This window comes from Dermacentor albipictus, chromosome 1 (assembly GCF_038994185.2).
Source record: "Dermacentor albipictus isolate Rhodes 1998 colony chromosome 1, USDA_Dalb.pri_finalv2, whole genome shotgun sequence".
Taxonomy (NCBI): Eukaryota; Metazoa; Arthropoda; class Arachnida; order Ixodida; family Ixodidae; genus Dermacentor; species Dermacentor albipictus.
In genome coordinates this window covers 365,822,766-365,849,498 of record NC_091821.1, presented here as the reverse complement: position 1 = coordinate 365,849,498, position 26,733 = coordinate 365,822,766, and the positions used below count along the sequence as shown (strand labels likewise).

Sequence of the window (26,733 nt, the reverse complement as noted above, 5' to 3'; positions counted from 1 at the left end):
ACCGGGACATCGTGGCTTGCACTTGCATGAAATGGCCGATTCACTCCCACGAGGTCGTACGACTAGCCCTATCGTATCTGTTTTGCCGACGTCAGCTTATGTCAACACTGCTAGGAAGAGAAATTTCTCTATATTGCAAAATTCTGCAATATTCATGCTAACACCGGCTTCTTAATTCCACCTTATTGATTTCAACCCATGGAATAATAAGTGCTGTCCTTCAAGGCGACTGGAAGTTTCCTTAAAAAAGTTGAAATGCCGTATACCGCCTCTGAATATTTACTTACACAGGTCTGGTGTCGCTGTGCCCCCTCTGTTCTTTTTGCAATGCACCTAAATCTATTGATCATTACTTTCTTTCGTGCGGCCGATTTTGTAGACAAAGAAAACTCTTAGAAAACTCATTTCGAAAACTTGGGCTATCGCTAACCTCGCCAACCATTCCTTTAGGGCGACTTCACTGGGATCCAGCCACAGGGATGCTTTTCTCACAGTTTACAACTTTATTAGAGACACAAAAATAGTGCCTTGCTGGATTGCTAAAATGATCAGTTATCTCTATTATTTCATTTCTGACTGTTGAATCATTTTATCTTCAAATTCTTAACAATATATATATATATATTGTGAGCATTATTCATACGCTTCATATTCTCACCTGTACATACTCATCATCACCGTTTTGGGGCCTGGTGGTGGGGCTCTGTCTCGGGAGAATAAAGAAGAGACTGGCTGCCTAAACCTCGTCTCACAAGTGGTGGAGTGTGCTGTCTGGTCCCTTCGCCCTCTCGCTCCCGGTCTCTCTCCAGGTTCACCTACGCTACATCCCTGGAGCTCCGCTCGGGTCGCCGCCTCTACCTCCTGCACTCGACCATGTCGCAAGACCAGCAGACCAGTACCTCGACATCCACCTTGCCGACTCCTGCGGGAACCCCTTCTTGGACAGTCACCACCCCTCAGAAGGATCCACCGGTATTTGCTGGGCTTCCAGGTGACGACGTTGAAGACTGGTTGGAGCTATACGAGCGCGTGAGTGACTTCAACCACTGGAACGAATCAGCAAAACTTGCTCACGTCGCCTTCTACCTAACCGGAGTTGCGAAAACATGGTTTTACAATCATGAGCTCGATTTGGTCAACTGGAGCATCTTTAAACACCAGCTACGCCAGATTTTCGCGAACTCGTCTGTCCGCTCCGATATCGCTAAGAAGAAGCTTGCTGAGCGTGTACAACACTCAGGCGAGTCCTACACTTCGTACATAGAGGATGTCCTCGCCCTCTGCCGCCGCGTGAACACCTCGATGGCAGAGAGTGACCGTGTACGCCACCTGCTCAAGGGTATTGGGACTGCGGCATTCAATGCTCTTGTAGTGCTGAATCCCACTACCGTCGCCGACATCATCAGTACGTGTCAGCGTCTCGATGACCTTCATATGCTCCGCTTGCACCCTGACACATCTGATTTCAAGGCGTCCAACGACAGCGAGCTACGTGCTTTGATTCGCTCCATCATCCGTGAGGAACTGCACGCCCAAGCTTCGTCCAACCCTCCTGAGGTCCATCTGACGCCTCCTGGTGGCGGCCTACGCCATATCGTGAGGGAAGAGCTAGCTGCAGTGACCTGCCCGCAAATCACGAGCCCGCACCCTATCCATACGCCAACGTACGCTCAGGTTGCCTCTATAGCGCCACCCCCCCAGCAGCCACCACAACACGCACCTGCACCGCACATGTCCCTGAATCCTCTCACTGCAAGACCATCGCCTGTTCCGCCTTATAACACATGGAGCCCACCTCGACCGGTTTGTTACTACTGCGGCATCCGTGGCCACATTTCCAGGTTTTGCCGACGCCGTCAGCAAGATGAAAGACGTGGCTATGACGGCTTTGAAAGGGATCAGTTTTCTGGCCCTGTACCACGACGTCGGCGTACTGACTACGTTTATTATCCACCACGTTCCCCATCTCCACAGGACTTCAACACTGCCAGTTCATCGCGTTTCCCGCGTCGTCGCTCTCCATCACCGCTGCGGCGCTCTTCTTCCCCTCTACGACCGGCTACTTCGTCCTCCGATCACCGCCCGGAAAACTAAATGGTGCAGCTTCAGGAGGGGAAGCTGCATCTTTTGGACAACGTGAAATGCCTCCGGAGCGCCCGTCAAATGTACTTTTGGTGTTTGTTGAAGGTGTCCGAATCGAAGCCTTGGTTGACACAGGTGCATCGCTTTCCGTTATTAGTGCTGACTTGTGTTCTCGATTGCGAAAAGTGAAGACACCGTATAATGGCCCTCCCCTTCGTTGTGCTAATGCAGTTCTTGTTCAGCCCTCCAGTGTTTGCACTGCGCGCGTTTTCATTGATGGCATCCTCCACCACATTCAGTTCGTCGTGCTGTCTTCGTGCACTTACGCGATGATTTTGGGATGGGACTCCCTGTCCTCCGCCTCAGCTTTAATCTCTTGCCGTCAGCGAACTATTCATATGACAGACACTGAATCTTCGTCCTCTGTCAATGATCACAGCCTGCGTTTTGTCACGTCTACCGACTGTTTCATTCCCGCGGGCACTGAGCATATTCTGACGCTGACTTCCGACACTATTATTAATGGTGATGTGTTCCTTGCACCGAGTGGTTACTGCATTTCTGGTGGGCTTAGCCTTACTCCTAGCCTAGTACGGTTTCAGGACGGTAGAGCCTCAGTCGCTGTTCATAACCCTACTTCTTCGCCAGTTGTGCTCTCCCAGGGCTCTACTGTGACATGCTTTACTGACACCGAACCTCTTTCGCTGGTACCGCTTCACACCGAATCACCACCTTTGTCTACCACAACTGATTATCACACTGCTGCCGCTGCTTTAACGGCCGCGATAAATCCCGATTTGACCACTGCGCAGAAAGAAGACCTTCTGGCACTCCTGCACAAACACAGAGCCTTATTTGACGTCCACTCCAAGCTTCTGGGGCGCACTTCCGTCGCAGTACATCGCATCGAAACCGAAGGCAGTTCGGTTGTACGCCGCCGCCCGTATCGCGTGTCTTCCGCAGAACGGAAAATCATTGCGGATAACGTTGATGACATGCTCAAAAGAGACATCATTCGGCCATCCTCCAGTTCTTGGTCGTCTCCTGTCGTGCTGGTTCGCAAGAAAGACGGCTCCGTACGATTCTGCGTCGATTATCGAGCCCTTAATAAGATCACGCGCAAAGACGTATATCCGATGCCAAGAATTGACGATGCCATTGACTCCCTCCAGAGTGCAGAATATTTCTCTAGTCTAGACCTCCGATCCGGATACTGGCAAATCCCCATGCACGAAGCGGACAAGGACAAGACAGCCTTTGCAACGCCAGACGGACTTTACGAGTTTAACGTCATGCCATTCGGTTTATGTAATGCCCCTGCAACATTTGAACGCATGATCGACACAGTTTTACGTGGCCTTAAGTGGAAGACCTGTCTGTGCTATTTAGATGACATCGTTATCTTTTCTACAACTTTTAGTCAGCACCTTGAGCGCTTGGACGAAGTTTTCACTTGCATTTCCAACGCTGGACTCCAACTCAACACAACGAAATGCCATTTTGCCAGAAAGCACATCAAAGTATTGGGCCATCTTATCAGCAAAGATGGCATTCGACCGGATCCCGAAAAGGTTGCTGCCGTGCATCGCTTCCCTCGCCCTGAAAATCTAAAGCAATTACGAAGTTTCTTAGGCCTGGCATCCTACTTCCGCCGCTTCATCAGTCATTTTGCAGCCATGGCGTCGCCGCTACACAAGTTGCTCACGTCGGGCTCTGCTTTCCCTTGGACAGATGAATGCGAACTTTCTTTCCAAGCCCTCAAGCAGGCATTAACCAGCGACCCTGTCCTCTGTCACTTCGATGACAACGCACCGACTTGCTTGCACACCGACGCTAGTGGCCATGGGATCGGTGCTGTACTTTTACAGCGTGATACCACCTCACGAGAGAGAGTTGTTGCCTATGCCAGTCGCGCACTAACACCTGCCGAAACGAATTACTCGATCACAGAACAGGAATGTCTCGCAGTAGTTTGGGCGGTCCAAAAATTTCGACCATATCTTTACGGACGCCATTTCACGGTCATAACCGACCACCACGCCTTATGCTGGTTGTCGTCAATCAAAAATTTGTCCGGACGACTTGGTCGCTGGGTGATACGATTACAAGAGTACGACTTTGACGTTGTCTACAAGTCTGGGAAAAAGCATCAAGATGCCGACGCTCTCTCTCGCTGCCCGCTGCCATTATTAGCTTCGAGTACACCTCTCCATTGCTCGCCAATTGATGATGAGACTAAGTCGTCACTCCCGTTATTACCTCTCATGGTTACTGACACGTTATCTTCCAATCACCTCACTCACCTCGCCTCGTGTCAACGTTCTGACCCCTACTGCGACAGCATCATCCAACGCCTGTGCGGAACTACATCTGCACCAAATGCCAGATTACGTCGACAACTGCGACTATTTAAGCTTGACAACGATGTGCTGTACCGCTACATATACAACTCCGACGGACACAGCTGGGTACCTATTCTTCCACGCTCGATGCGCACACAAGTGCTTGAAGCCTTGCACGACGACCCATCTGCTGGCCATTTGGGATTCCACAAAACATACCACCGCGTTAGGAGCCGTTTCTTTTGGCCAGGCATGTCTACCTTTGTGGCCAAGTACGTCGCTTCTTGCGTTCAGTGCCAACGGCGGAAACGACCGACTTCGCCTCCTGCTGGGCTTTTACAGCCCATCCCATGTCCCGAGACACCGTTTGCCACCGTTGGGATAGACCTAGTCGGCCCTCTGCCCATAACGCCAGCGGGTCATCGATGGGTCGTGACAGCTGTTGACCAGCTCACACGTTACGCAGAGACCGCTCCTCTACGCTCTAGTTCAGCCTCCGACATCGCCACCTTCTTTCTAGATGCCATTGTGCTGCGCCATGGTGCCCCTCGTGTGCTGTTAAGCGACCGCGGCAAGACTTTCATGTCAGCAATGCTCGCAGAAGTACTCGGAGCTTGTGGCACACTTCATAAGACGACATCCGCATATCACCCACAAACAAATGGCTTAACCGAGCGATTTCATCGCACACTGATAGACATGCTATCGATGTATATCGGGCCAAACCACGATAATTGGGACAAACTTTTACCTTTCGTGACTTTTGCTCACAACACCGCTATCCAACGAACTACGGGATACTCACCTTTCTACCTAGTTTTCGGCCGTTCACCGACATTCACCATCGACGCCGCTTTCTTCAATGCTCCAACTAACACCTCAGACAGTACGCCCGAACAGTTCGTTTCGAGACTTGAGGAATGCCGTCAACGTGCTCGTTTCAACACAGAAGTCAGCCAGCAAGATCGCAAGCAACGTTACGACATCTCTCGTCGCGACGTCTCCTTTCGTCCCGGAGAAGAAGTGCTTCTTTGGACGCCCATTCGTGCACCCGGTTTGTGCGAGAAGTTTGAATCCCGCTTTCTTGGACCCTATATTATTAACGAACAAACATCCCCCGTGAACTATCGCGTTACTCCCGTAGACGTTTCTTCCGACCATCGTTGTCGTGGTTCGGAGATCGTTCACGTTTCGCGCCTAAAACGATTCGTTCGGCGTTCCCCTCCTGGCTAAGTCGCGGCCTGGCTGGCCGCTTGCGCGTGCGGGGCAATTAGTGTGAGCATTATTCATACGCTTCATATTCTCACCTGTACATACTCATCATCACCGTTTTGGGGCCTGGTGGTGGGGCTCTGTCTCGGGAGAATAAAGAAGAGACTGGCTGCCTAAACCTCGTCTCACAATATATATATATATATATATATATATATATATATATATATATATATATATATATATATATAAACTTCTAAATCACATTATTGTGCTCCCACGCTGTTCACATTCAGTTTTGTTTTAATTATACTGCAAACCGCCTGCTTCTTGACCAATCCGCCATAGCCGGTATGCGCCAGTGCTTGGAAGACAAGACAAATCTGCGTGGAGGAAGGAGTTTTCCAGTGCTCCAGGCGCAGGAGTGAAGCCGTCGGGCGCCATGCCCGTGCTTCGTGCCTTCTGCTGGGCCAGGGCGACCTTCCGCAGGCGCGTGGTCAGCACGTCCTCCTGATCATCACAACGGGAAGGTGCCGATCGACGTTGGAGAAACGAAGCCCATGCACCGGGAGCAGAGGTGAAGCCATTGGACTTGGTGTCCGTCGTCGAGGCCTCCACAGTGACAAGACCATCTGCCCTTGGTCCCAACGTCGCAACCGGACTTCTTCCTGCATCACTGGATCCCGGGTTGTTCGCCTGAGGGTGACCAGGATTTCGCGTCAGCAGTGCCCGTCTTCAGCACCGCATCTACGCTCCGAGCGCTGCCTCCGTCGCCACCTCGAGTTCATCTCGCAGCTCCACTGCAGACCATGAAACTGTACAGGCCCCTTCTGACTTTGATACTTTCTTTGGAGGCTTAATTTTTTTTTCTTTTTGTGTTCGATTAGTTTGTTCGCTTTTTTTTTCTCTTTGTGTTGGATTTCCTTTAATGAATGGCTTGCAGTGTGGTAACGAACGACTTCGTCACTTCTTGCGCCGAGGCTGTGCCTCAGCAACGATTAATTAATCGAACGAACCTCATCACAATGGTATAGGTGAAGAGCTGCATGGAAGACTGCCTGCGTGCAAGGTTCACTCATGTATAGTTATGAGGTTTCCAACGCATGGTGTTAATTAACACCTCCGTATACTTAGCTGCACGGATCGATCGCGTCATTGTTTATTCAAATAAACGCCTAATTATGGTCATACTGTCCTCCTGCTCTGTAGTATCAGTGAAGAAGATTTCGAGGACACTTTTCTTCTTCTTTTAAACTCCTGACAGCGGTTAGAGCTTGGAGTGAGAAATGATGTATGCGTGTCCTGTCCCTCCGTCCGTGCTTAAGTGTTGTTGCAGAAGCTGTGCCGCCGAAGCGCAATTCTTCAACGTGCGCCCCATGCGCACGGTGCACACACGAGCGCTTTTTTTTTTTTGCATTCCGTCCCCATTGCATGCAGCACGCGACCGCTGCGGCAGGGATCGAACCCGTGGCTTCGAGCTCAGCAACGCAACTCCATAACCACTGGGCTCCAGCGCGGCGGTATATATGGCCGTCTTCTCCGATCTATACAGCTGCAGAAATATCTACTCTTCCTTTATGCAAACTCTCTATGTGATATATGTCGTCACGCCAGACGAGGACGCTAACGGGACGGGCGCGGGAACGGCAATATGGAGGTTTGCATAGCATTCAGGGAGACTAAGATGACGACGGCGACGACTCTGTCTCAATCTCCTGTCGTAGTAAACGAGCCCAAACATCGGAAGGCAATGATTGCAGACTGCATTTGTTTTCTTTCTTTCTCCCTTTCTCTCTCTTTCTCTCTCTATTTCTTTTTGGCCAACGCGACCCATGTCGAAAGAACTGTTCTGCCACAACAGTCGGCTCTGTCACTGCTTGCGTGGCAAGTCGGAAGAATAAATGGGGGCCTTCCTTGCGTCATGCGGAGAGACCAGTGCACCTGGAGAGGAGCGCGTGCATTATGGACCCGTATACATTCGCTTGCTTTCCAGATTGACAGTGGCTTTGTTTCGGGTCGGGAACGTGACGACGCCCCGGTTTTCCAATATCCCAGGAGCAAGGTTTTTCACTCACGTTGATATGCAGCCTCGTATACCAGCGGGCGGGGCATTATAAGCTGCGCTCACAGCGTGCGTGCTCGTTGCTGGCGGGGGTGGCGGCCGCGAAGGGGTGGGGGGTCTCTTTGTTGCAATCAAGGTCGTCGTCCCGGCGTTGCAGCGAACTTGCTTTCGATTGTTCGCATTGTTTGAACTTGACCGCGTGTTGTTTTTCCATACAGATCGCCATTTAGTATGTGTGGGATTCTTGGGGACAGCGATGATTACGTCGCTCGCACTGAAAGTTCGAACGCAGCCCTAACGGAAATTGTCTAATGGCTTTTGCCAAGGAATACTTACTTGCGCTTAAATGGCAAAGTAAGTTAAGCAATATCCTGCACATGCGCACTCGCGTCACATGCACTTAACATGTTCTACCAGTAAATTCCCCTATGTTGTCCATGGCGTCATTGTTTGTTGGGTTTTTGTGATATCACTAGTAAAAAACGGGCCCATCGGTTTCTTTTCTTCTCGTTCATTATATATTGTAGGGGTTGGAGGACGGACTTCAGGATGAAAACAAAACTTGGGAGTATTTATTCTACATTATTTACAAGGAGGTGAGCGACAAGTAACAGTCGTACAGACATTACGGGCCGGCAGCAACTCGGACGCTGCGGCCCGCGGCAAGAAGTTCGTGAGAGGTGAATCAGGGAATCAGGGCATCTCCCAGCATCCCAGGTCTCTCTGGAAGGCTTCTTATAAACCCTTCGAGCACTGTAAGTCACGTCATGTTTCACCAATGGGAGAGTCCGCTCCGATGACGCCACTTTCAGCCAATGGTAGGCGCCCGTGTCGCGGTGTCGCACCTGGCGGCTCTCTGCGGTCTTGCCTCGCAGACTGGCAATCCACTTCTTCTAGGCTGGAGAAGGAGGGGGGGCGCTCATGCTTCATTGCACAAGGGCCCACCTGCACCCGGTGGCTCGGCTCCGCAGCGGTAGCAGATGCCTTCTTCAAAGCCGAAGGGCTCCATTGAGCTCCATTGTCCCAGGGCCCCTTCTAATCGCGGCGGCACACGACCTGGGGGCCCCAAACTTGTTTGCACGTGTCTCCTCTGGAATGCGCTTTCCTGCTTCTGCATTCCTCAATTAGCTGTGCTGCAATCCGATGTGGTCTGGGGAACTCGAAGTAATCGCAGGAAACAGCTCCATATCTAACAGCTCGTCCTCGCCCCGGTTGTTCTGAATGGCCGGTGAACTCAATTCGCTGGCCATGAGGAACGCTGAAAGAAGCTGCAGGGTACTGGGGTCGAGCCTCGATTGACAACCCTCGGGATCCTGGGCCCTGGAGAACATACGTCAAACAAACCAAACAACACAGCGCTTCACCACGCGTAAGCGCAGGCTCTTCACCCCTGACTCGCCAGGCTATTACTGAGTCAAAATCAACCCTGATCTTTTAGTTCCCCAATTTTGACAAAACAGTTCCAACCACCCTTCCAAACAGCTATGCATTTCTCCTCGATTGCCGACAAGACCAGAGTACTATTGTTGTTGCAAAACAAAAGGGTCGTTGACGATGCAAACAACAAATGAAAACAGCCGAACATACCCTAAGTGGCTTAACTACACGAACAGCATGTTTCCAATCTATCGCAGTGGCGTACTTATCGCACGTATTGGTGCCACTGAACAATCTGGTCAACCTCACAAGTACGTAATCACAAGCGCACTAGCCTTGTGGTCACTAAACAAAACGCGTACTTGCGTTGTAGGCAAACTTTTCATTACGCTTACTCACGTTTCTTTCCTGAAAGTCCTACAGGACACGTGACATAAACGAACAATTAAACTCGCGGGACTTACACACTCCGCAGAACCCTTAAAATGATGCGTCTTCTACTAACTCTCTCCACGCATACTTATCAGAGAAGTCAGAATACGGCTGCCCTCAACACAAACGAGCAACCCAGTCATAAATCTGCTTCCTTCCGTCCACACAGGACATGCGCTAATGGAACTAAAAACGCCTCTCAGTGCAACTCATGCACTGATCACTGAAAATCTACGCGCTTAACCTTAGAAAATTCAAAACTTAAAAAGAAAGAAGGTTAAGTAAAACACACGTGCGTTACGATAGGCCTCTCAACAATAACCTTGACCCTCAGGTTACTCACACACACACATACACAAAAAAAGCCTATCTACTTATTAATGAGCATCTCGCGAGACTACATGTTTACTTAAAACACATCTTTCAAATCTTGAGCTTCTCGAACGAAAACATAAACAAAGCTCAAACCTTACATATTGAAAGAAATCCTAGTCTCAAATCGCGAAAACATTCCGACGCTCAAAATAAACAAAACACTTCATTTCTACGGAAGCTCTCTTGGCCTCCCTTTCCAAACGCTTACGTCTGACTCATACTTTGAGTCGAACCCGCGGTGGGCGAAGTTTACAAGCTACTCTGGCTATGGAGGAACAACAAAAGGGCTGACTCACTATCAGCTCCTTCAAGACGTTACGGTCTCCTGCCAATTTGCGTCCCCGCGCCCCGCTTTCAACACGAACTCGATTGACCGCGTCGCTACTCCCCACCTGGTCTCGTCCTGCCACCTTGCGTTTCTTCGAACTGCACGCTGAGCTGTGAAAAGAACTACGGAACGACGAGGTGTTTAACAGCCTCGTGCCCTTTGTCCGCGTCCGTGCAGAACATTCTTCGCGGTCCCCCTTTGACCGGTGGCTCGAACGTTCTGGATGCGTCAACATCGTCCTAGACGACCGCACCTTCTTCCTCGCGCCCTGCCCTTTTGGGTTTCTCGCCATTTTTGGCGGCGCTACATTAATTACCGACTTTCGGTCTTTACTGCGCTTCTTTTTACGGCGCTTTCTCTTTGCACTCGCTTTCATGTTGCCTCGTGCCTCGTGCTGGCCGGTACACATTTCGTCGGCCCGGATCGGTCTCTTACCCGCACAGTCTGAGTGATTTACATTTAAGTCAACACTCTCTCTGCCTCGACTGGCGGACAGCCCAACCGACTCTGGCACAATGCAGCAGGCTTTACTCGAGTTAGACAACTCGCACTCTTGCGAACTGCCCTCTGCTACATTGCCCAGCTCACGCTGTGCATCGACACACAGCCCGTCGGTATCGATCGCTGTCTCACGCGCACAGTCCGAATGATTAACAACTGAATCATCCCTATCTAGGCTATCTAGACTGGCGGAGAGCCGCACCGATCCCTGAACAATGCAGTTGTTCTCTCGTGGACTACGGAGCTCGTCATCCCGAGAACTACTCTCAACTGCATCGCTCAGTTCGCACTTCACTTCTGCACGCAGATCTGACCTGACATGGGTGCTCGCTTCTGTCGGGTCAACAGTACCCTTTCCTTCGCTAGCAACCTCCCAGCGACGCACACGCTCGGTAACTGTGCCAATTTGTTCGCAGCTGGCCTAGCTGTCTCTACAGTCATCTGTTGGCACAGCACCTCGTCGCTCTCCTTGCGGCCTTTAACGGCCTCTGTTGCCACTAAGGCATCGTTAGCAGCTAGCCTTTTCCCTTTACTTATGAATCTGCAGCTAATCTCACAGGCACTACTCTTCTCGTCGGCTTCTGTCGAAAATCCGCTCGATGCTGCCTCATTCTTTCGCTCTGTACTACGTACAGAATTCTCAGACAGCCGTTGTCTCTGTGCCAATAACTGATCACAATGCTGTATCTCTTTGATCAGTGCTGCCTTCTCTCTCTCATACTTTTGCTCACGCTCAAGCTTACGTTCCTGATACTGACGTTTGCGTTCATTCTCACGATCGTGAAGCTCACACCTAAGAGTAAGTTCTTGAAGCTCATGCTTCCGTTCATTCTCGCGTTCTTCACGCTTATGCTTACTCCCAAGTTCACGACGCGCTCGCACACGTACACGACGCTCTCGCTCCCGTGGCTCCTGTATCACTTCCCAAGCAAGCTCAATGCTTTTGTCATCGTTGCCACTATCTTCAATCGCCTTTATGATAGCTGGCGTTTTCATCCGTTCGTCCGCCTCAACTCCCAAATCGTCGCACACCAACAACAAGTCTAACCTCGTCAACCTTCTAAGATCCATGGCAGCTGCCCCGACAGGTGGTTAAAACTGTTTTCCTTAATTAATTTGTGCAAACACACAATGCAACAAACTCCCGATTCCCAGAACTATCAAAATTGAACACACAACCTTTGAGTCTGGCGAATCATAAGGAAAAAAACCACGCGCTCACTTACGGTTGCAGCACCCCGCCATCCGGTTCATTTGTCCGCTGTTCCCGGTTCCTCCGGACTCTCTGGGTCGAAGGCTCGCTCCTTCTTCGCTACTCCCAGTTTCTTCGGACCTCTTTCGACGAAGGCTCTCTCTTCTTCGCTCTTCCCAGTTCCTTAGGATCTCTCTCGACGAAGGTTCATCCGTAGCGCTGCCACCAGCTGATGCATTCGGAGGCGATCCTACCGCTGCCAACCAGATGTAGGGGTTGAAGGACGGGACGTCGGGATGAAAACCCAAAACTTGGGGGTTATTTCTTCTACATTATTTACAAGGAGGTGAGCGACAAGTAACAGTCGTACAGACATTACGGGCCGGCAGCAACTCGGACGCTGCGGCCCGCGGCAAGAAGTTCGTGAGAGGTGAATCAGGGAATCAGGGCATCTCCCAGCATCCCAGGTCTCTCTGGAAGGCTTCTTATAAACCCTTCGAGCACTGTAAGTCACGTCATGTTTCACCAATGGGAGAGTCCGCTCCGATGACGCCACTTTCAGCCAATGGTAGGCGCCCGTGTCGCGGTGTCGCACCTGGCGGCTCTCTGCGGTCTTGCCTCGCAGACTGGCAATCCACTTCTTCTAGGCTGGAGAAGGAGGGGGGGCGCTCATGCTTCATTGCACAAGGGCCCACCTGCACCCGGTGGCTCGGCTCCGCAGCGGTAGCAGATGCCTTCTTCAAAGCCGAAGGGCTCCATTGAGCTCCATTGTCCCAGGGCCCCTTCTAATCGCGGCGGCACACGACCTGGGGGCCCCAAACTTGTTTGCACGTGTCTCCTCTGGAATGCGCTTTCCTGCTTCTGCATTCCTCAATTAGCTGTGCTGCAATCCGATGTGGTCTGGGGAACTCGAAGTAATCGCAGGAAACAGCTCCATATCTAACAATATATAGTATGTATTCAAGAAAAGGAGACTTGTAAGGTTGTTCAGTCTGGTGGAAGTCACTCCGAGCTCTCCACCACTGCGACTTTCACAGTACGCACAAGTTAAAAGTTTGGGGCAAAAATAATTTTCCGAATTTTTGTTTTTCTTCGCAACGCCCAATGTTGTGTATTGCGTTTGAGCGTCTATGTCTAGTTTGCATATTGTGCGGCCCTTTTCTTTTCTTTTTTTCAACAGAGGGATGCTCAAAATTCCGTGATGACTTTCTTTGAAACGTGTTTTCTGCGTGAAGAACGAAGCTCAGAATAAAGTTAATGGCATAACAGTGTTCGTCGCGCCGTCGCGTATTTTTCATAAAATCTCCGGCTTTAAGTTTGCTCCGTTTGCTGCCTGCGAAACCGCGCGCATTTCCATACGCACGCGAGAACATCTCCAAATCGAAGTATGTACACAGGCACGAGCGCGAGTTATGTTTACTAAAGCAGCGGAAATGGAAATACTAGTTCGCTCTCGTTGTGCTCCAATGCATGCGCCGCTCAGCTGGTCACATCTAAGCGAATCGCAACCTCGCGCATTTCGAAGCGCGGCATTTGAATTCACCTGCGCGAAACTTGCGGGAGTTTGGCAGCTTCGCTCGCCCTGTCTGCTTCGTGCAGTGTTCCCGTGTTCGACGGTGCAGCGCGCCTCGGTGCGTGCATGACTCGGCTTCTCTCCGCAGCTTCTCGTTTTGCCGTAACGTTTCATCTCGGCTGTTTATCCGAAGCGCCTTTTGTGTCGCGGCTGCATACAGTAACGTGGCGCTAACATACTCAACATGCATCCATGACAAGGCGCGCTAATGTGACAGTTAAGCCTCTGGGGGGAACCAGCGCTAGTCAGGAGACGCCGCACGGCAGTTTGTGTGCGCAAATAAAATATGCTGACACCGTCCGGTACACAAGGAAGCCACGAAAATATCGGAATATTTCGAAAGTTATACGCGCGCCCCCTTTCAATGTTGCTTTAGCAAGCCAGGCGTCAAGTCAAGCTATGTTGGCGGTCTTGTGCGTTGCGAGGAGCACAGTGTGCTTGCTGCTAGTATATACGTCCTGTAGCGCACCGGTGCCCAGCCTGGTCGGAAGCTTGACACGTGCGCCTCAATGTGAGCAGGGAATTTGCCGACTCGAAATCGCGCCATCTGAAAGCTGTTTCCTCCGCTCGAGCCAGGCTGTGTGTGTTTTACGGAGCTGCTGCTGGCGCGCCAAGTTTCAGCTCAGGTTGTCCTTAATGAGTGTCGCATTTGTTTCTATTAAGTCCTGGAATTCATTTCGTAATTAAGCGTTGGCAGTGTACAAGTGAGTCGTTCGTATGCGTTGTTTTCTCGCTGGGCGTATACTGAGTGGCGCGATACGTTCCATCTGTGCCGTTAGACAGAACTTATGCGCGAGTACCTCTCGTTCTCTGGAACCTCCCCCTTCTTGTATATACCTTGATTTTTCTTTTAAGCGGGGACCAGGGGAACCACTGGAATCGGCGGGCCCGAAATCGCGCGAGTGTTTGTGCTGCGTACTTTATGTAGCAGCGTATGGTCTATGTTTTTTTTCTTAAATGCATGCTTTCGGTCTGAAAAGATACGGAGAAGCAGTCACGTTGACGACGTGTTATTACTGCGAGCGGAACCGCGTTATTATTGAAGTTTGCACCATGAAGGTTATTAACTAGTTAGGTTATAGATTTTGCTTTCGTGTAATTCCCGTTGATGTTAACGACATTCCTTTTTTTTTTTTCATAACAGCTAAAACAGCAAAAAAAGCGCGTGAGCGCAGAAAGAGCTTCGAACACTCGGTAGCAACCGCAAACCGCCGCGTTGATAAATTTGCGCGAATTGCACTTCACAAGTCGCTAGCAAGAAGAGGCTTGCAATGCTATAGTTCACGGGATGTAAATTTCCTTCCTTCTGAAAGCAGGAACGCCGCTGCTGCGCTAGCGCGGACCGTTCTGTTCATGAAGCATGCGAGTCGTAATCCCGCAGCTCAATAACGTGTACCTATATCGCGAACGCATGCGATGCTATTGTATACAGTCGTTGAAGCATCAATCGTCTTTCCTTATGGAGAAAGCGTACGTGCACTCATGATTGCGCATAATGGCAGGTGCACACGCGTTATAAAGCATTTTCTTTCTCTCTCCAATGGTTTCGTGGTTGTTATGGCGTCTAGTAAAGCAATGAAGGGGGCTAGTTGGTGAACGTTCATGGTTATATTGCGCTCAGTTTTACACAGACAATATTAAGGATGGACAGGACGTGGACGGACGTAGCGCAAACTACCAACTGTTTAATAATGTTAAATAACGCGCTTATATACAAGGAGATATGGCGTGGGGGGAGGGGGGGTATAAAAGATATGACAAGTTCACGGAATGTGATCATATAGTTCGGGTCAGGCATACGTGGTTCACTGGCACCCGTTCGCCCTGGCAAACTCAACCTCAGCTTTGATAAGCGCGATGGACGGAGTGCTTACGCACATTTCTTTTTCTTTTGCTATCGCAAGCGCCTCCCATATTTCTCGCTCCGTTTTTGTTTTTGATGTGCCAATGACTGTGGCACTTTCTAGAAGCGGAGAGCATTTAGAACGGAGAACATCAAAAACAAAAACGGAGCGAGAAATATGGGAGGCGCTTGCGATAGCAAAAGAAAAAGAAATGTGCGTAAGCACTCCGTCCATCGCGCTTATCAAAGCTGAGGTTGAGTTTGCCAGGGCGAACGGGTGCCAGTGAACCACGTATGCCTGACCCGAACTATGATCACATTCCGTGAACTTGTCATATCTTTTATACCCCCCCTCCCCCCACGCCATATCTCCTTGTATATAAGCGCGTTATTTAACATTATTAAACAGTTGGTAGTTTGCGCTACGTCCGTCCACGTCCTGTCCATCCTTAATATCGTCTGTGTAAAACTGAGCGCAATATAACCATGTTATGGCGTCACCCATCGCGCTCATTGTGTATGATTCCCGTGTCTTCCAGATTTACGTGAAATCGTAAGAAATACCTCAAAGTCGGAGCGTATTTCCCGTGAATTCTCTCTTTAAAAAAAGTTCGTTTGCAGGTAAAAAGTAAAGACCGATTGGAGCACCGGTTGCGAGTCTATTCTCGACTTCGCGCTATATAACTTCGGTTTGAGGACCATATCCTTACGTCGTCATTTCCACCGCGGCGGTAAAGTTATTTTCTTTTTTTTTTTGAAATCACTGACTAGCTGAGCGAGGGAGAAAAAAAGGGATATTGATAGAGAAGGAGGTTTACCAGTACTGAGTACAGCTGTCTATACCTGAGAACGACAGAAAGCTGAGGTAGTTGCTAGGGATTCATTATGCAAGAAAAGGCGCTCCCTTCAGTTGATAGTCGGCGTTCGTGTTGTCCACTTCTCTTCTCTTGTGTCCTGTCGGCACGCCTCACCTCTTCTTGCATAATGTCTATACCTGCACTGGGGTAATGGCAAAAAGCCGATCGTATACGAATCACACCAAGTGCTCACTCAGCCAGTGGCGTATAGAGATCGCCTGTCGTGCTCTATAGTTATCCTTCCGTGAATCTTCCAATCAGTCGGCGTCGCGCGAAGTGCGACCAGGAGCGGACAGTGGAGGACCGCCCTTCCGGTTCCGGTTGTTTCCGGTTGCCTCTCGCTTCACTCGCGTATCTGGTGAGATGAAAGTATATCCGCGTGCACGGTGCTTTATGAGAGTTCATAGCCTATACCGTTTCCGTTCGTTATCATTTTTTTTTTCCTTCGCACACGGCACATATACACCTGACGTTCACTATATGTATGGGCCGCTCAACGATGCCTCGAGAGAGAGAGAGAGAGAGAGAAACAACTTTATTGAGCCGAGCTCGACATCTTCTTAGACGCCGTCGATGGAAGTGGTTCCCTCTTCACGGGACCCATATGCTTCCCTAGCCGCCTGGCCCCTGGAAGCATATGGGTCCCCGAATGTGGGCTCGACAGCCAGCTGCTGCTGCTGTTGCCGCTGCTGCCGCTAGTCGCACGCCCGAGGGATTTGTTTACTGGCTTGCTATGCCGGTCCAAGGAGCCCTCCACTGTTGCTCGTCGTAAACAAACTTGGAATACACTTTTCGGGAGTATTTTCCGCTCGCGTTCCACAAGAACGAGGCCTTGGGACTCCCTCGCCGAACTTTACCGAGGCAGCGATCGTAAGGGGAGAAACAAAAAAGAAAAGACAAAAATCGAGCGACTTGGTCGGTGCGCGCCGCGCACGCTCGCCTGGGCTCGAATTAAAACGCACTGGGCAGTGATGGATGCAAGGGGAGGCGTGTATTCGCTGTTTTCTTTTGGACTGTTTGCTCAGTGCGTGCACAGTGTGGGCGGTGGGTGCGGCTGCTGGCGTGTATGGCGGCGGAACACGGAACGTTTGAGGAAGCTGGTGAGTGTGCCAACTCGGTATTACCGTGCAGCGTTATGCAAGCCAGACGTCATGTGTTATACAGTTACTAAAAAAACACACACACTTGTAAGTTTAAAGTTCTCGTTGTCATTTAACACTTAGAGTAATCATATGGCGTTTCTTTCTGCTTGAGCTGTTGTAATAATAATAATAATAATTGCGCTCGAGTATGAGGCGATACGGACTATGAGAAATACCTTTAGTGGAGTGCTCCGAATTTATTTCTTCCCGTCTTCTTTCTTTCGATCTGCGCCTCGGGGAGCGCTGCCACATCGACTGGCCGGGAAAGCCGATATCTTGTAAACTACACACTGTAAAAAAAATGCTGCAGTAAATGACGGGGAAAATTTTGGTAGCCCTCTTTCCAAGGATTTAACTGTCGAAATGATGGCGGCCCTTTATTTGGTAAGGCACATACCATGACGTACTGCACACGGCAGCCAATCGAATCGCGTTATCATCGCGAACATTTTCTGTCCCTTGAGGTATTTCTGACTCTCTCCTTTTCTCCTTATGACGCCGATGACGGCGATGGCTTGTCAAAAATTTGGAGGACGCTTAAGCTTCGCCTTTTAGAGTGGAACGCGATAGCATTCAAAGATCCCTGACTGTTTCTCACGCTTCCCGGCAACTGGAGCGTACGTAACCGTAATGTTTACCTGGAAGCGCTTGCCGCGAACATAGCTATGCACGAAGGCGAGCTTTGTGGTTGAACCACGGCCTCTTGCGTGGGCCGCGATGCGTTGGAGGCGAGCGCCAGGTGGAGTTATTGCAGGTAACCGTGGCCCCCCAAAGCGCCGGCGCGATCAAAATGACAGACGCCGCGGCCGATTTGTTTGTGTGAAGGAGTTTCTTTGAGTTTTCGCGTAACAGAATTATGTTTTCTCGTATAGTCAAATTACAATACAAGAGCTATCGTGTCTGTAGGTTGTGTGCAAGTCGTAGTTTACGATTTTTCTACGTATTTATCTTGAGAAATTCAAATAGTTCAGTCAATTCCTTGTGTCATATGGAAGGCCTGGGTATACGTGGTTAGAAAATGGTTTTTGCCAAAACGACGCCGAATGTTCTACGACACAGGTTTCTTAACGCTGTCGCGTCAAAATGATAAAAACATGAACGTTAAAGTGACGGCTGGTTTTTACGGTTTAAGACAACTAAAGGTAAGTACATCCTGACAGAAGTGTCGAGTGAGATTGGCCCAACTGAGGAGGTTACGTGCTCTTATAGACCTTTTACAGCAAGCAGTCGACGAACCGCGCACCAGAGGCCGCCACTGGCGCGCCGCCATTGAACGCCATCTGAATTGGAAGTAAGCAGGCATCAGCCGCCGCCGCCCGCTCTAGTATAACGCTTCGCCGAGAGGTCGCGGGGATCGCTTAGTACTGTGGCACTAGTTATTTAAAATGTGGAAGAGCAGAAGGAAGACATGCTCTGTCAGGAAGCGCAAGAAATGCACCAGAGACTTGCAGGTGTGGGATGAGACTGTGCGAGCTTCATCCGCCTCAGATGCGCAAGGAGTGTCCGTGTTTACGACCGTTCGTCGTGCATACCTTTCCGCAGGGCGAGAATGAGGAGCTCAACCGCCAGTGCTAAATAGCCAATGACCGGCAACCGATTGCCGGGAGTATAGCTCCACCTGCAGATGACTACGCCAGAAACCGCCACCGCGCCTTGCACAATATATCACGGAATGTTGCACTCAAGTCAACGCTACGTCCTCCCCACCCAAGCGCGACTTACTCCAACTTCACTTTACATAGCAGCGAAGTCGAACCTTGAATAATATATATAGGCGAGCACCGCGATTTTTCTTTCGGTGACATGAATCAAACAGCAGTTTGTAGCAATCTCTCAGCAGCTTGCAATGTTTTTTTTCCAATACAGTTTAATCTGCGCTGTAAATAATGGAAAATACTTTCACAAATTAAGTTATCTGATGCTCGCTGGCGACAAGAATGACGCGGTCGGAATCGAGCACCGTGGCAGGAGCAGATCGCAAACGCATTTTCAGCGCGCGCACTCACGTCTATTCCCAAACGAAGTTGTTGCACGTCTACAGTTAACGACAACCGGCGCGCCCGTAACAGCCTATCAAATTTACCGCCACAAAAACTAGAACATAAGGGTAAAGACAAACGCCTGTTACGTTCGTCACCTTCAGCCGGTAAAATACAGCTTGCGCGCACACAATAAGATTGCAGCGCAGACGCAGATAAATGAAAGGTATACTTATACTGCCTCTGCAGCTTTAACAAAACTTTCGTGTCTTCTGCCCACTGACTGGTCACGGTGGTGGCCGAAATAGCGGCTGTCTGCGCCGTGACTGTGGCCGCCGTGGCCATTGTAAGCAAGCAAGCAAATACCGATCAGAAGGCGCGCCCAATGGCGCACACTGTCATGTGACCAAATATGGCGGCGCCCATGGGTGCGGTGATGTAAAAGGTCTATAGCGCTTCGTGCTGCACTGGCCGTTTCTATATATGCACTGGCATTCGCGAGCGCCGATGTATCGATCTCGTGCAATCGCGTACATGAATTCGGGTACGTAGAGACCGGAGATCATCGTCGTCTTTCACCGTGCTGTATACTTTTCATTCCGTATAGCGAGGCGCGTGCGCGATTGATGAGTTCTGTTGGCCTCAAGTTAACGAGCGGCCGCCCGGGGGAAGCGGGGGGGGGGGGGGGACGGGGGGCGTAACGAAGTGTTCGTTTGAGAACACTTCTTTCCATGCACGGGAGAGGAATCCCTTCTTATCGCTCGGCGCTTGCGTTAATATCGGACCGGCCGACGCGTTCGTTTTTGCCCGGCGGCGTTTTATAATATACGCCGCGGCTTAGTTCTTTACGCTCCCTATTTTAAGGAAATCTGTCTCTCGCGCCCGCTGCGTTGCCTTTTCGGAGCTCGTGGACTCGTCTCGAGCAGCCAGCTCTTGTTATACCGCTGTGCCGTGCGCGCGCGCCTCCGTGGCTTCGTCCGCTTTGCTCCGCCTCATTACGTCCCGTGTCGTCTTTCGCGATGAGGATTGAGGACCGCGTCGAATTCCTCTTTGCTCGCTCAGCTCACTCGGAGCTGGTCGATCTTGTGTTGCAAATTTGCGCTGCTCAGCGGGGCTCAGTCATCGGACGTTGAGGGAAAGAAAGAGAATTAAGGCAGCGACGAGAAAGCCGGGATTGCGTGCGGGTGTTTAATTAATCAGCCTAGAGCCAGAAAGGAGTTAAAAAAAAAGGGGGGGGGGGGGGTTATAATACGCAGCTCGTCTGAGCGTTCTGGCGACGCTGCAGTCTTGCATTATGTGTGCGTTCGTTCGTGTGTGTGTCGCGCGAAACAACGGTCCTGCGTGCACCATGACCCTCGCGCTTGAGTGGAAGATATATGCTGCTGGCGTGAGCTAATCAGGAGGGCGGTCGTGCGAACGTGCTACGTCTGTGTTCTTGAGACGTCGCTGCGCGTCAGATCAACGCGAGGTGTGCTCAGTCTCGAGCAAACTCGAGCGCTGGAGCATGCCTCGTGTAGCACCAACTGTGGTTATTGCGTCACTGCGAAACGGGGTGTATGACCGTTTAACTATCATTCGTCTTGCTCTCGCACAGTTCGCGCTGATATGCAGGTTAGCATAAGTCAATTCTTGCTTCCCTTAGCAAAACAGCAACGTCAATGGTGGAACGTACGTATGCCGAAATCCGGCAATTTCGCTGCGTAATCTTTTCCGATATATAAGTTGTGTCTGTTGACCTGGAAGCGTGAAATGGTAGTCGGGCGCCTGCAGGCTGCTGATATTCATCACTCTCATGTCTTTTGTGTTTTGGCCAAATTCTTAACGCCAAGATTGTGATCGCGCGTATTTATCCGCGAATCTTTAGGGCTTAAATTGTGATCGTGCCGTATTTATCACAAAGCTAGTGAACATTTTGCAAAGGACGTCAGAAAATGCCTGGTCTTCGAGTTGTTGTCTGAAATACGAAGCTCCCGCATCCTTATCTCTCCTCTTTCCGAACATTAGGTGTGTGAATAGCCCATTGACGATGCGCTGTCTTTTCCGCGAAGCAAAGTAGGATTCTAACGAAGCGTTCTAACGTTGTGCTGCATGCAGTGCGTGTTTCTGCCGACTACAACTCACCGCGGACAATAACGACTTTCATGCTTCCGCTTGACAGTGACACTTGCATGCGATCCAACACTGTGAACAGCGTGCGGTGAGCATCGGCTCTCTCGTTCTTTTTTCTTTTTTTTTTGTTTCTACGCTTCTTGAAAACTCCGCGGGTCTCGACTTTTTGCTGCTTGACATTTGTTAGCGGCTCTCGTCGGGCCTGTTCCACCGTGGGAAAAAAAAAGAAAAGAAAAGAAAAAAAAAGGACGCGCGTCGCTTTTCCGAGAGGAGACGGCAGAAACGAAGCTGCAAAAATAACGCGCCTGTTCAGGCCCGACGAGGACATAGCTGCTCATCGCACAGCTGTTAGCTGACGCCAGTCGTATATAGCTTAATTGTCACACTCGTAGTAGAGTTCTGCCAGATTTGTCAGTTTCGTGATCGAAGTTCGGAAATTCCATTAGCCACTTCTAATGCAATATACTTACGTTGGGTCATGCTGTATTGAGATGCCGTATACATCAGTGCGGCTTGTCTGCGGCGCCTGTCTTGTCTGTGTAACTTGCCGCTAAGCCATCCGGATAGCTGCGTGTTTGCTCATTTCATTTCGTGCAGCTGTGCAACAATGTTGTCTCCGTGCAGTTTGCCAGTTTGTGCATCCGCGAGGAAATATATATGTATATGTATATTTCTGGAGGTAAGTAAGGGCTTTCCGCGAAACCGATGTGTAGTCCGCCTGCCGCACGAGTGCAGTCGTGCGAAAAACTGCGCATGCGCAGCAGGCAGGGGGCGCAGCGTGCGGTTTGAGCGTAAATCGGCCCTCATACATCGGCTTGCGCATGCCGGCGCGCGACATCTGGTTGACACGAAAAGGAAGGCGAGCGAAGGGAACAGCCAGAAGAGACACAACGAGCTGTCACGTTTTGTTTTGTTGCTACCGTTTTGCCGTCGCAGTATACGCCTACGCCGCGCTGGACACAGCGACTGTTCGTGTGATCCCGCCAACGACGGCCCGTCGTTAATAAGGTCATATAATAACTTGGCATTTCGTGGGACCGCTAGACGACGCGACACGCTCAGCCAGAGACGGTCGTCGTAGGCGTTCACTTCCAAGTGCCAAGTTGGCGCATTCTTCGTGTCGCCGACTACACCGGTAGCTTTAGTTTTCTCGCTTTTTTTTTTTTTAAGGATGAAAAAGCGCAGAATCTCTTAGGCGAAGAATATGTTTCAAGGCGACAACAACTACCTCGACCGCGCCGTTTGAGCGGAAAGAGGAAGCCGTAACAAAACTGCTATTGTATAGCGCAGACACACGAACGTGTAAAAGAAAGACGACGCGGCTTGCAAAATGCTCTTGTTTCTGCGTTTCTTCTTTTTTTTCCTTCTTCTTTTTTTACGCTCGACATGAGAACAATGTGTATTGCCGACGAGCCCGTCTTATCTTTCGGAAGAGAGCCAAAGGATAAGGCAAGTAGAAAAGTAAGAGATGGGACCGACACGTTCAAGTGACCGAACACGTCAGAAGTTCCCTACCGCACGCTGCTAGAGTGAAGCAACGGTATGAAGAAGGATCCGCTGCGACCTCGCCGACCAAGTTGCTTTTGCGGTTAAGAAAATGATGGGTTGAGGGCCGAGCTATTCCTGCAGCTTATAAATCGATAATTGGGGGACACTTTCTGGTCAGGAAGAAAGTTCACATTAACAAGAAATCAAATGGAACGCCAACAGAAAACTGGGGGTAAAAGGTAAAAAAAAAAGATAAAGTCTCGGCTTCCGCGCGTGAAAGCTTCGTGTAGAACCTTTATTGGGCGCTTTTTGTTTCAGTGAGAATTCTGTTCACCTATGTTGAGATAAATTAGCTCTAAATAAGTGAAAGAACAGAAGTGCTTGTGTTTGTTTAGCTATAGCTTCTTTTCGATCCTGTTAGCGCGTCTTTATGTTTTTTTTTTTGCGCTAATTGAGCTAATTGCCCTCAACTGTTCGTCTTACGTTCACTTACACTTATGTTCACTGTAAGGGCTTCGTTCACTCAAGGTGCTGTTCGCTAAGCTTTAGTGAATAAGGCTTGCGAAAGCCGAGACGTCGTTTGATGTACTTGACTGCACATTACCATTTTGTTTTATTTTCTTGTAGTACGTATTCCTCCTTCTGTAAGACGGCGCTAGGTGGCGACCGTCCAACATCTTGCGATATGCCGACGGGTTCCGCGCAGACTTGAACGAATATAGTGGATGCTGGAATTTTCGTTTTTCCGAAGACCCGTTTACAATTGCAGCTATAGGTCGAGTACATGCTGTGCTAAAACACCGCCTACAAAAAAAAAGAAAAAAAAATCCCAGTTTCGTCCGAAAAGTGAAGCATCGATTACGCTAACAGACTGGTAGACAGCCATACGAAGTGAGGAGAGTAGCTTTGCCGGCCGTATTAGCTCGCGCAAGAGTGAGTGGCAAAGCGAAGTCAGTCACGTGCAGAACCTTGGCTGGAGCTAGTTGGCGTTGTCACGTTACCTGGAAGTGCAATTGTATAAACCACTGTGGCGTTCACTAACCCTATCTTCTTCACGACTTCTGTTGGAAAACACCTCTATATATATAGTCACTTCACCAGCACTTCATACCGAAATAGTACGAAAGATGTCTTGATGAGGTTCCACATCAACATTTAGGTAATGCTGCAGCATGCAAGGCTTAGTGACTGCTACGCCACTTAATTATAACAATGCTCTAAATTAAAATTCGCACGCTCCAGATTGCTCCAGTAATAAGATATATGTGCATATATAGACTGCTCCGAAATCAGAATTTATCTCGTCCAATCTGCTCCAGAATGAAATTTCATCTGCTCCAAAAAAAATTACTACACATCGATTTTAGGTGGTCTCACTCCTGATATTATCATACTGGATAAAATTAAAGTCAAACTTCCGTTTGAATTTTGCCTCGAAATCTCGTCGCCGTTAGGTTACTGTGACGTCACGGATTTTAAAGCGTCTCCTCGTGCTTGACGCTACTTTGGCGCATAAAAACTTCCAGAAATTTGCTATATAGGCTGAGTACCCGGTTTACTTGTAATGCAGTTTAATGCTTCGTTACCGATAAAACAATAACTATGACCGAGCAGGCGCTGTCCACGCCAATGAAGTCATGGCAGCCTGGTGCACCTCTTTCGTTCTCGCCTCTTGCCTGGCTTATCAAGTTTCCTCCGACGGAGAGAGTGGCCGTCTGGATATTGTAGGAGAATCGTAATTTGCTACAGCAGTTAATGTTCCTCTCTGTGTCCCTATTAAGGATTTGCTGCCTTTCCTCGCAGTTAACCAGCTTGTAATGCAATACACGCGAGGAAAGAATGTTTTGGATTTGGTTTTAACTGACGTGCCGGCTGCGTATGAGACTCTGTATATTTTACCAGAAATAAATGACCGCGGAGCAGTGTCGTGCGAAGTGAATTTGCATAATATTAGCAGCGTAAACAGTGCATAAAGCGCTTGTGTCATTCGCAGTTTAAAATATTTAATTAATGGAATGAGTAGGAACAGTGTTTCGCTGCGCTCGTAGAACAGCACACTCGCGTGTTTCTTTTGAGGTGCGTGCCCTTCGACTGATGCCCCTACTGCAGACATATTTTACGCTCGCATGATTCGGTGACCTTCCGATGCGGTTACATGGTTTCCATGCGTGATCGTAATTAGCATGGTTTTCACGCGTAACTGGCTACATATGGGTCAAATCTACATATAGGGTTTAAGCTAATAAAGTCCCAAATCTCTACGCGAGCTCCGACAGACGCCGCAGTGGAGCCGGACTCCGGAATAATTTCGACCACCCGGGGTTATTTAAACGTGCGCCTAAATCTAAGTATACACTGTCGTTTCTCGCGTTCCGCCCTCATCTGAATGCGGCCGTCGCAGCCGGGTATCCAACCTGCGACCTCGCGCTCAGCAGTTCAACGCCATAGCCTCTGCGCCTCGACGGTGGGTCTGCCGCATGGTTTCCTGTCTACTGAACAGAGGAGCGCAGACACATCATCATTATGCGTGTCTTCAGCGTTCTCTTCCTGTGATTCTCATTCGGCTGCGCAGACAGGGTCACTACGGCCACGCATCACTGAAGCCAGGCCGGAACCCCAAACCGTCGAGCGCGTTTGTACCGCACGCCGCACCGATCGAGCCGTTTGCTAATTACCTCTCGAATTCGACCTCGTTCCTGACCGTTCAGGCGCGCGCAGCGTTCGATCTTTTTCTTTCCGCCGTTCCCGATAACTAGGGGGTGCGGAAGCACGGGCACTTCTCAGCGGCTCTCTCAGTAATGACGCTAATTGGTTTCTCCGCTATTGGTTTTCTGTCGCTGGCGCGTAGCCGAAGCGCTTGTTGGCGCAGCAGCGACTCCTCCCAAGCACTGTCTAGCTTGTTTCGTTCTTTCCGTTTTGACTGTTTCGAAATCCGCTGCCGTATACAAAAAGAAAGGAAGAGGAAGCAGAACAGCTTTTCCGGAAATGCCATTCTAGGCACCGTCAAATGCCGCCATTGTTGGCGTTCTGAACCGATGAGAAAGGGTGTGGCCGCTCTTTGAGCCACTCAGATAATTGGTCGGGGTCGATCTGTCGTCAGAAAAAGCGCGATTCGCCTTCCGAACCGTTACAACATCTCGCCCTATAGAATAGCATATACCAGGGGTGCTATTCTAGACATAGGCGCCGACTACAGGGCGCTTCGGGGCCGGATTCCCCTTCGATGTCTTCGGGGGGTGGGGGGTGGACGCAGAGTCCCCCCCCCCAATGATGTCGGAGTGCCCCCCCCCCCCCTAAAATGTAGTTACCAGGGTTCTGTTACCCACATCATTTGAGGTTTCTTTTGAGCTGCCTCTACCTTTTCACTTAAAATTGTGGCTAAAGGCTGACTGCATCATTGTCGTTGTGACGCTCAGAACTTTTAGTTCATACTTTCACTTTACTTCTGCAAATCCTGAGATGAATTGGACAAGCGCATTAGAAGCAGCAGCGGTGGCTACTTCATTCGTATTTTCCCACTGTAACATATTCTTTTCAAATTTTCACTGTGAACGCCATACACGTAGACAAACACAATATATATATATATATATATATATATATATATATATATATATATATATATATATATATATATATATATACAGGACAGAGTTTATTATATCGTTTAAAGTGAAGGAGATATCCAACCAGCAATTTCTAATTGTATGTATATAACATGTGCCTTGAGAATGTATATGTTGCTGTATGTTTATCTCGCTTCAAAGTGTTTCGCGTGCTTTCTGATCCTGAAAAAAAAGAAAACCGTGCAGACTTCAGCGACCCCTGCTGCGGAGTCT

General features: G+C 49.7%; 1 protein-coding gene across 4 annotated transcripts in view; it reads left to right on the top strand.

The window, feature by feature from the left end:
* LOC135906960 (adenylate cyclase type 1-like) overlaps positions 1-26,733 on the top strand; it is a 236,863-nt gene that overhangs the window by 156,597 nt on the left and 53,533 nt on the right. The window contains exon 1 of one of the 4 annotated variants that reach the window (XM_065438597.2): positions 21,356-21,494. The exons of the other annotated variants lie outside the window; for them this stretch is intronic. The gene's annotated coding sequence lies outside the window, so the exon portion shown is untranslated. Of the gene's footprint in view, positions 1-21,355; positions 21,495-26,733 lie in introns of those variants that run through there. 4 annotated transcript variants of the gene reach the window in all.